We start from the raw sequence: 10,809 nt of genomic DNA on the forward strand, positions 1-10,809 counted from the left end.
GTTATTCAAGATAAACAAAACATATCCAGAGTAAACGGAAATAAAATATCCTTAAAGAAATAATAATCTCCTATCATAACCAGCAATTAATCAAAATCCATAGAATATCTATGCAGTAGATATTCACTGCATACAACATTTTTGCAAGAGTTCAATTGACAACATCTTCCGAATGATTTAAAGCACAAGATTTTTTTTTGTCCAATGAAATCATTAGTTTTATTCATGGGGGAAGGTCACACAAATTCATTTTAAGAGACAGGTACCCCATTATTTTGAGGACACCTGTTTTGCACTAGGGATGCGTCCGATGAAAGAAGGAGGCAGTTATCAACTTGCTTTCTTAAATTTGTCAGTATTTTGCCTTTGGCTCTAGTTCCAAACACAGAAGGCTGACAGTTGTACTTAAGTGGAAGTTAACATGACTGAATACTAATTCCTTCATGCTCCTCCCAATCCTCCAGAAAGAAAGCTAGCAGCTCTTACGGCTTCTCTGTGTCATGGTACCTGCTACAGCTACACCATGGCAAAAAGAGTTTCTGGATTTAAATAATATATTAAGCCAAAATTAAACACATCACTACTATAGTGTATGACTGGTTCCATAACATTGGAGCTGGCTTATCAGAAGGACCATCTCTCCCTGATAATATCTGCCTGTCCTGTCAAGAGTGGCAGAGAAGGCATGTTGAGGGTTCCATCTGATGGGAAATTACATTTGGTGGATCCCAGGAGAGGGACTTTTTTTGCCATGTCACATCTGTCTTGTGTAACCTCCTCCTTCGATTAGCTCCATCCCTCTCAATATTTTGCAAGTCGCTCAACACCTGGTTATGTTGTCAGGCTTGGAGGTCCCAGGGAATGGAAATTTTGTGATAGCTTTGTTCCTGCAATTAATAGCATTCTCTCTTGTTTTGTGTGCCTTTTTTGAGGGTATTTTTTAATTGTGATTTCATGTATTTATTTTTTTTAAATTAAATGCCCAGTCTCTTTCATGTGAGATGGACAGCTATGCAAATGTTATAAATAAATAAATAAACCTACTGCCCATTAGACACCAATGTGCAGATGGATTTTTCCCTTGATTTGAAATGTTATTCCAAAGTTTTTTTTTTAAAGAAATTGTTCTCCTTATAACTAAAGGTGGAAATGTAAAATGTTTATTACCCAAGGATGTTTCTAGGTCCTGCATATTTACTTATTAAATTTATTTGTTGCCCTTTCCTGCGACTCTAGGAAGCTTACAATAAGACAATATTATAAAAAATCAGAACAGTAAGAAGTAAATATATTAAAATTAACAAAGATAGTGGAATCATACAAGTTAGTATTAAAAATAAATATGCTAGGAGGTCTTCAACCCAATATTTTGATTAGGAGTGACTCCATTTACCCAGAAAACTGATATTAAAAAAAAATGAGATGATAGAAAACATCTTAAGGTAGTAGAGAGCTGCCTCTCTAATTTGCTTTATAATAAATCAATGTTCTGCAATTTGGCATCTATTTTCTGAGAGTGTTCATATTATGCTGTATTAATATTCTGAAAATTCCATTTGACTCAAAAGATTCAGGGATGAATCTATAATTCATTGTGAGAACCTATCCAATTGTGGCTTATTTAATAAACTATGATCAATACTTTAGCCTGATGTGTGAACCCAGTAAATCCTGAGAATTCTTTTTCTTCCTTCCTTCAACCTATATAGTTTCAATCAGTCAAGCATATTTCATTTTATGAATTATAGTTTATAAAATATTTTTACTCTCCCATTCTGTTCCATATCGTGGAATTGTCAAAATAATTGACAATTACCTTGCAACATTGAAAACATGATTCCCAAAACAACACATTGAACAATACTACAAACATCAATGTTGAGCAAAGGATTATCCTTGTCTGAAAAACAATCACACCGAGAATTATTTTTTTCAAAACAAGGCCTCAGTTTTTCAAGTTATGGAGATCAAATGAAGGAGAGAGGGAATGCCTATTAAGTTATAATTTGGGGGAGGGGCTGAGAATACCTTTTTGGAAGTTGTGGTTGGTTATGTGGCTTTAGGGACAGAAAGGAGCATTGTTGCAAATTGTGCTTATGGATTTGTGCAAGGAAGCCTGAAGCAAGTGTCAGCAGCTTGTGGCTGAGAGGGGGCAGTTATTGGCAGGGGATCAGCCTGCTGCCTGCCAGCTGCCTATGGAAATAAATCTCCTTTAATCAAAGCTGGGAGAGGATCTGTTGTCTTCAATGCCAAACAAGCCTGATTAAAAAAGAAAGAGCCCGCCTTTGCCATCTGCTCTTCCCACCGCATGCCTCACAATATGGCGTCTCCCTCCCCCCCTCCTTCTGTCGGCCCCCAATTGACAGGTGACGCCTGTTTGGAACTCACAAAGAAAGCATCATATCCTTTGACTTGCAGGTACATTCCAAAGGGAGGGCTGGGAATTCCTTCTGTCTTTCCAGGGCCTTTGGATGACATCTCCAAATTATTTCCTGCTGCACCCAAAGGATGTATAATGAAATGGTGACTGAGGATTTGGCTGAAGACGTACTTTTCTAAGGATATAAGCGCTGAGGCTTTATTTGAGTAGAGTTGAGGATAATTGTGTTAATTAACCTTTACATTTAGTAGCAGGAAGTACCTGAGGCAATTTTTCCCAACCTGGTAACTTCCAGAATATCCCAGACATATTGGGAACGTCACTTCCAGAATTCCCATCTCTGGGATATTAAATAAATCCCAAGAAACAAAACCATGAAACTCATAATATGTCCCAGTTCAATGTTCAACCTGGGCAACTTTAGCTAGCTGGAGAATTCTGGAAGTTGAAGTCCACACATCTTAAATTTGCTAAAGTTGGAAACCATTGCTATAGGCAGGCAAAGGCAGTCTATGATGCTCCTCATTAACTGCTTCGTAAGTAGATTCAGAAATTGCCACAATATTGACAGAACCATATTTCAATTAGCAAAGAAGAAATGAAAGGATATTTATAAAAATGTATTGTTTTTCATAATAGCTTCATTGTTGCATAAAAAGAAAGTCCTGTACTTTTGCACATATAAAATATGGTAGGTATGAAGAATTGGGTGCAATGAAGTAAATCAGTCAACAAATATAAGAAAAATTATGAGGACTAGCTGCAACAACGGAAAATGAAAGTGTATTTATGGCATAGAAAGATGACTATGCAGATGAATTCATATGCTTATTCAAGGCTTGGAATATTAAAAAGAAGGACTAATTAACCTAGAGATACAAGAAACAAACAATGGGTTGGATTAGTTCAGTGGTGAAAAGTAAAATTTGTTACTACCAGTTCTGTGGGCATGGCTTGGTGGGGGGTAATGTGACTGGGTGGGTGTGGCCAACTTTTTTTTTTTTACTGTTAAAAGCATTTTTTCTACAACCTCTTCAGCCGAAGAGATTGCAGAAAAAATGCTTTTAAAAGCCTCTGACGATCAGACAACTCAGCTGGGATCGTCAGAGGCTTTTAAAGGCATTTTTTTCTGCAACCTCTTCGGCCAAAGAGGTTGCAGAAAAAAATGCTTTTAAAAGCCTCTGACGATCCCAGCTGAGCTGCGCGATCAGAGGCTTTTTCCCTCTGTTTAAAAGCATTTTTTCGGCCGAAGAGGTTGTAGAAAAAATGCTTTTAAAAGTAAAAAAAAAAAAGCCTCTGATAATCATGCAGCTCAGCTGGGCATGGGGGGGGGGGGCGCAGGACTTTTGCTACTGGTTCTCCGAACACCAGCCTCCATCGGTACCGGATCAGGCAATCCAGTCCGAACTGGGAGCATTTCACCCCTGGATTAGTTGTACCTTATGTGGATTCATTGATTTTAATAGGCCTGATCTAAGCATAAAAAAGTCTGGATCCAACTCTAAAAGTATCCTCATAATAATATCCTCATTCTAATTATTGAAAAATTGCATGTTTTTAATCTTGCATAATGTCTGGAAAATGCCTAAGCATGATACTTGGCAGATTTAAATAGGGATAGAAGTGAACAATTGGGAAGCAAAAGCAAAATGTGTCTTTCACCCTTCTAATCTGATATATGGAGGGAAGTTTAGAGATCCTAAGGATATTTGTATCTATAAGTGGTTTTTAATTTTTTTTTTGAAATAATTAGATTCTATATCTAAACAAATTCATCTATATAAAATGTTTCAAGTGATATAAATACAATACAATGAAAATCAAATATAGTGACAGCATAAAAGAGAATTACAGGAACTGGCGTAATGATAACTGTTAAAGCCACAGAAGTAACTCAAAATAAAATCAAACCTCAAAGATTAATTTTGTTTAGATATTTTCAAGAAGTCACATTCCAAATACAGTATAATTATTTATGCATTCAGTAGTTTGGTTCAAAGACATTAAAAATTATTACCTGTAACCCAGTGGTGGGTTGCCCCCGGTTCACACCGGTTCTATAGAACCGGTAGTAAAACTGACCGGAGGCTCTGCCCACCGACCCCGACATCATCAAAATGCTTCTGCGCATGCACAGAAGCTTCTGCGCTTGCGTGCGGCCCCACTGCAAACCGGTAGTAAAGGTAAGTAGAACCCACCCCTGCTGTAATCATAATATAAAAGAACTGTATAAAAAAGCTTTAGCTTGGAAAGTCTATCATGTGAATCTGCCTAGGAAGGGCTTTCTAAAGAGGATAGGTTTCAACCATGGCAACTTTAAGATGTGTGAACTTTAACTCCCAGGATTCTCCAGGTTCTTTTGGAAAAAAACAATATAAGCAATAGCTATAAAAGTTATACACATACCTAAGAAGGAAGAAAGGAGGGAGGAGGGGGGTGCACTTTGGGGCAATGTTAATTGTATATGTACCAGCTGATTGTTTTGTAAAGGCTGGGTTTCCCTCCCTCCCTGCCTGAGCGGCCTTCTTGCATGGCCCCAGCCCTCTGGCCTGCAGCACCGATGCCTGTCTGTGGTCTGGAGTGCCTGGCCAGCTGAGGCACATGGGGCAATGGGGTAGAATTTGCTGGCTGAGTGGCCTGCTGCTCCTGCTGCCGCGAGGGGTGAGGGGGCGGTGATGGTTTTTTTGCTGCCACTTCTGGCTGGGATGCTGGAACAGCCAGGAGGAAAAGGAGGAGGAGCTGCCATTGGGGAGGCAAGTTGCACCAGGAGGGCTGGAGGAGAGTGCAGCATGGAGACACCGCCAAGGGGTAAGAGGTGCACCGGGCCATTGTACATGCTATGCAGAAGGAAATGGAAAAAGAAGTATATTGAGCACAGAATATCAACCAATTGAAGAACCAAGGACAAAAATTGGAAAAGACATAATGGAATGGTGCATTCCGTAAAAAGGAATCTGCAATGGTGTTATTACAAATGCTGAAAACAATGCACACAAATGATATCAAGAAGAATAATTCTGTATCTTGCCATCACTTGTTAATCTCCCTCAGATAATAACTGCATGTTGTTTTGTAGGACTAAGTCTGCAGACATATCATGCAGAATCCTGGGATGCATCCTTGTATCACTTTGCCAAAATTCTTAATTGAGTGCTGTATATTAATTGTCCTACTTTTTTCAAGCATTTATATCTCACAATTATGGTCTTATTTCATGGACCAGCCAAAGCATATGAAATGCTATGCACTTTCTGAGGAAACTACAATTAGTTGATAATCTGCCAGGCTTTCCTTGGCTGACAAACCAATATTTCAAGAACACAAATGCTCTTTTAAGTAAGTTTTATTATAGAAAAGCTTTGAAGCCAGTATGAAAGAATTCCAGTGACTGCCATGTGTTAAATGCAAGCTCTGTTTCTAGTGAAACCAGTGTTCAAATTATTGTACCTCTTGTTCTCACCCTTGCAGTGCAAAAGATAAGGAATCACTCTCTTCTGGGTGAGATACCCAGGTTCCATTTTTTTTTCTTTTTAATTTACTAATGAAATTATCTGCTCTTAAGTCTATTTGTTTCCTTTATATTTCAGGCTATACTACAAGGACCATCACTACTCATTGTGTGATGACCTAGCTTCAAATTCACAATTGGTCAGCTTTGATGAGAACATCTATCTTCAGATTAAGGGTGCTACCATGGCTAGTTTCGTGGCTACAGTATACCAACTTGATTTCTTAAAACATTGTTTTCTCAGCTGTTGTCAAAAATTGATTTCATTCAAACATAGGAGTATCTTTTCTCACAATCCTACTTCAAGCATCTAATGAAGAGAAATTTAGTTTATGAAACTTCGTGCCTAACAAATTTCTTAAAAGAGTTTTTGCCTGCTACTGAGTTTTAGTGCCATCCATCCAACCAATATCCATCCATCTTGGTATGAAATCAACTATCTTCCACTTAAAATTACTATATCATCTCTGTCATCTCTATTTACAATGGCAGTCACTGGTATGATTTTTAAGGCACCAGGCTAGAAACCAGAAGACTGTGAGTTCTAGATCTGGCTTAGGCATGAAAGCCTAAGGGTGACTTTGGGCCAGTCGCTCTCTCTCAGCCCAATTCACCTCAAAGAATTATTGTGGGGAAAACAGGAAGAGGAAAGAGTAGTAGACATGTTCACCACCTAGAGTTATTTATAAAAAATAATAAAATATACATAAATATACGTAAATAAATAAGTAGAAATAGACATCCCTCCAAAGTAATGAATGACCAAATCTAACAGATTTTAGATACCTTAAAGTAGTTGCCCTGAATTATGTTGAAATAAAGGGAAAAAAATTACTTTAACTCATATACAGCAAGTTATTGCCTAGCTTTGTTTCATTTATATATGCTGGGCCACGAAGAAGGAAATGTCATGAGGACATAGGAAGGAGAGAGAGAGAGAAGGGGGGGGGAGAGAGATTTTGCTGGAACATATTTATGATGTGGTTAAGTAGAAAGATAGCATGATGGTTCAGCAGTTAGAGGTGTTGAGTTTGTTAGCTAACGGCGAGGGTTCAAGACCCAAGTACCACGCAATGGGGTGAGCTTCCGTTCCTATCCCAGCTCCTGCCCACCTAGCAGTTCAAAAGCATGCAAATGCGAGTAGATTAATAAGTACCACTTCGGTGGGAAGGTAACAGCGTTTTATGTGCCTTTGGCATATAGCTATACTGTTCACATGACCATGGAAAATATCTTTGGGTTAACGCTGGCTTCCTCGGCAATGAGCACCCTTACCTTTTAAGTAGAAGGGGGAAAAGATTCTCAGTTTAAATCCCCCTGGGTTTCAATAATTTTGAGCCACTACTACTTCGAGCCTAAAACATTCCACGTTGCTATGCTCTCTGATAAATGAGATACAAATTTGCACCACAGCAGATCTGCTGGCTTCTGAAAGATCCACCAGCCACTGTGCTGCTTTTGCTGTTAAAAATATGATGAATTTCCTTTAGAAAGTATAATTTAAATTCATTGTAATTTTTACATTAATGCAAAATCTGGTTCTATGTATATGCAGCTTAATTTTGTAGCTTCATTAAGAAATCCCTTTTTAATGCTGGAGGTGGGATTCTTGGGCAGGGAGACAAGGATTCCTTTGTATAAAGTCACACATACCCCAACCCCCCTTTTCTCTCCTTTCTCTCCTCTGTTTACATTGACATGGTAATGTCTGGAATGCAGCTATTTCCTCTTCTGTTCCCAATACAATGCAAAGGGACAAAAGCCAGCAATTTGCTCACCTCGGGTCAAAGACTAGCTCCTTTGCCTTTCCTTGAACACCAGGAATCCCTGCTGTATATTCCTTCTCACTAACCCATTATCTCAGCAGGGGTTAGAGAGCCCCATGCCTTCCCTTCAGGAGGCCTGCTCCTACATCAGCACCACTGGAAAGGAAAAATCTTAACACAGAGACCCACATATCTTCCGGTCTTCGGTGTCTTGTCTTTCAATAGAGTAAAACTGGTGTGACGAGACCGTTACTGATGGACAACACTTGGAGCCTTGAAAAGCTGATGCTTGATTTTCTGACATATGGCTGGTGAAATAGCCTCAGACTTTTTCATAATTAAATTTGATTGCATGTGAGAAAAATGGGAAGGAACCTTAAATTTTACATGTGTTTGGTGGAAAATGATCTTCAAAGCTTATCTGGATAATTATTTTACCAAATGTATAGGTAATATAAGTTATTAGTGCAGGATCCAATCTGGGTTGGTCACCGAGATCAGAGTTTAGTCTTCTGAGCTTTTGGACTTGTGCTGGACCCCATCCTTAGGGAACTTCTGTCTAGCACATTCTGCAGCATTCTCGGAGATATGTATATTTGCCTTCATTCGTAAGTTATTAGTGTTTTAAAATGGATTTATTTTGCAGTATAACAGACCTTGATATGTGAACAAGGGACAGTATAATAACTTTATTATCTATCATTATAAAGATCATACTACCTGATTGCCTAGCCTCACAACATAAGATACTTGTTGCTGATATGAAGATTAGCGTACACAGAAATGGTAGTGGCAGGACAAGGGGTCCAGACAAAACTAAGTGGTGGAAACTATGCAGCCACAAGGCAGCTTTCATCAACCATATTACATCTCCTCCAATCACTGAAAGCTTGATTGATGCCACATGGACTGCTGCTCTTGGAGACTGCCTCGAGAATGACCCTGGGCACTATGAGACCAGGCCTTCATCGCACTGACAAGAAACCATGGCTTTGGACTGAAAAAGGGCAGCAAAAAGTACAGGAAAAGAAGGTGACATATAAGAACTGGTATACACATAAGATCAATTTTGCCCAAACTGGCAAAATTACCTCAGTGTGAGAAGAATGGCAAAGAAAATTATTCAGGTCAGAGCTGAACACTATTGCAACTTAGAGAAACAACTGGACATGAAGAAATGCAAGCAAAACATGTCAAGGACAGACAAGGCATCGAGCACTATGTATGTGTGAAAGATAAAGATGACAGGCGACTGCGGGACAAAGACAAAATTCTGGAATGCTGGCAGCAGCAATTCAATGACTAATATCAAATTTGCATACTTGCCTGATAGCTTGCCCAATGCTGGCCCAGTTCCACACATCTTGCTGGAAGAGGTTACCAAAACTACCCATGGCATGAAGAATTTAAAAGCACGAGGCCTTGATGACCTACCAGCAAACATTTGGAAGCTGGAGGAATTTAGCAGCAAAGCAGCCAATTGGCTAATGTACTTCTTCCACACCATTGTGGACTTTGGATACGTGCCTGCTGACTGAGCTACAAGCCCCACAGCTCCCCTTTTCAAGAAAGGTGACCCACCAGATTTCTCTATCAACCAATTTGAATTTGAATTTGCCTCTTATCATACACAATGAAAATCTTTGAGCAGATCCTCAACCAACGCCTACATGACATCGTGAAAATCAGTACTAATCAATGCGGTTTTATCAAAGGTTCTAATACTGATGCTATCTTCACAGCTCACTCATGGACAAACTCCAAGAAAAGGGGAAGCTATTACACGTGACTTTCCTTGAATAGAATTGCCCAGTTGGATCTGATGCTGCATTTGATCATGCATGACAGTGTTTATTGATCCAAAAAGCACCTGTGGGAATAGCTATAGGAAGTGGTGATTATCTATCATTATATAATATGTTTACGAAGTGAATCAGTTTAAACTAGTTAACACGAATCAAAATTGTTTGCAGAGTCATATGTGCCTGCCATGCTTAAGCACAGAAAAGGCATCAATTCCAATGAAAAGTCACAGAGATTGGGAGTAAAACAGTGTTTTAACCTTCATGTAATAGGGGACAAGCCAATAATTTTAATTTATTACTACGTTAGAATTGTCTTTATTATATAAAAGCATATTTGCAAATGAATGTCTAGTTCACCTATGTATCTGCTACTTCCATACTTTTATATTCCCACGAATAGATTATCAGTTAAATCACTATACTGGGTTATGAATTAATGGTGACTGCAATGAGCCATGATAATATGTAAACAGGGACTTATTTATCATTATATCATCATGCAAATTCCACAATGCTTGTACTTGTAACAGATATTTGGATGCAAGTAAGGAAGGGCAGGGTTGGTTTGATGATGTCACTGCATGTGTGTCATACATTCCACATTCTCATGTATTGCTACAGATTCCAATGATTCACATTAATCAGATAAAGCAGTTTTGGATTTATTGACCTAGTCATATCAATAAAATGGGAGCAGTAGATTCATATAAGGCCATCTGGTCTGTTGTTTTGATTAGTATAATTAAAGATACAGGTCTAAAATAATAGCTAGCATGGAGATTGTTTTTTTCCCCTTTCAATTGAGTGAAAGAGGGAAATTTAGTTTAGTCCAATCCACATGCAATAAACCCAGTCTTGACTGCACTCTTCGTAGGGACTCTGATGAAATTGAATCTTCAGTATACTTCTTAATGCATTTTCTGAAGAAAAATATAATGGAATGTACAGTATTGGAATTAATACTATTGTCCAAATATAAACAAAGATAAATATCTCATTTATATTTTTGGTTGAAGGCTATTTTTTAAAACCAATGAAATATTAGTTGGAGTAAAACCCAAACAGTTTCAATCTGATTTGCCTCCATAACAGTCTGAGAATCAGGCTTTTAATTCTATAAAGTTGCTTCCTTGTTTTTGAAGGAAGGGGATTGGCAAAATGGCCCAGGACTAACAAAAGCTCCTGTATGTTGTGAATAGTTATCACCTAACAATAGCAGCCAAGAAACAGCTCAGATTACTTCTCAGGACATTAAAAGCCCCTGGGCACAGCATAGAAGAATGTGGCTGGCACTCAACCTTCCCGCTGTTTTCAAGGACACTGACAGCAGAAGCTGAAAGAAACCCCTTC

The 10,809-nt window shown here is 38.6% G+C and overlaps 1 long non-coding RNA gene across 1 annotated transcript in view; it reads left to right on the forward strand.

The window, feature by feature from the left end:
- LOC132709448 (uncharacterized) overlaps nt 1-10,221 on the forward strand; it is a 13,141-nt gene extending 2,920 nt beyond the window's left edge. The window contains exon 2 of the long non-coding RNA XR_009620465.2: nt 5,968-10,221. This is a non-coding gene — a long non-coding RNA (uncharacterized LOC132709448). The remainder of the gene's footprint in view (nt 1-5,967) is intronic.
- Nucleotides 10,222-10,809: the final 588 nt, after the last annotated feature.

This window comes from Pantherophis guttatus, chromosome 6, assembly GCF_059756535.1.
Source record: "Pantherophis guttatus breed Tessera chromosome 6, ASM5975653v1, whole genome shotgun sequence".
Taxonomy (NCBI): domain Eukaryota; kingdom Metazoa; phylum Chordata; class Lepidosauria; order Squamata; family Colubridae; genus Pantherophis; species Pantherophis guttatus.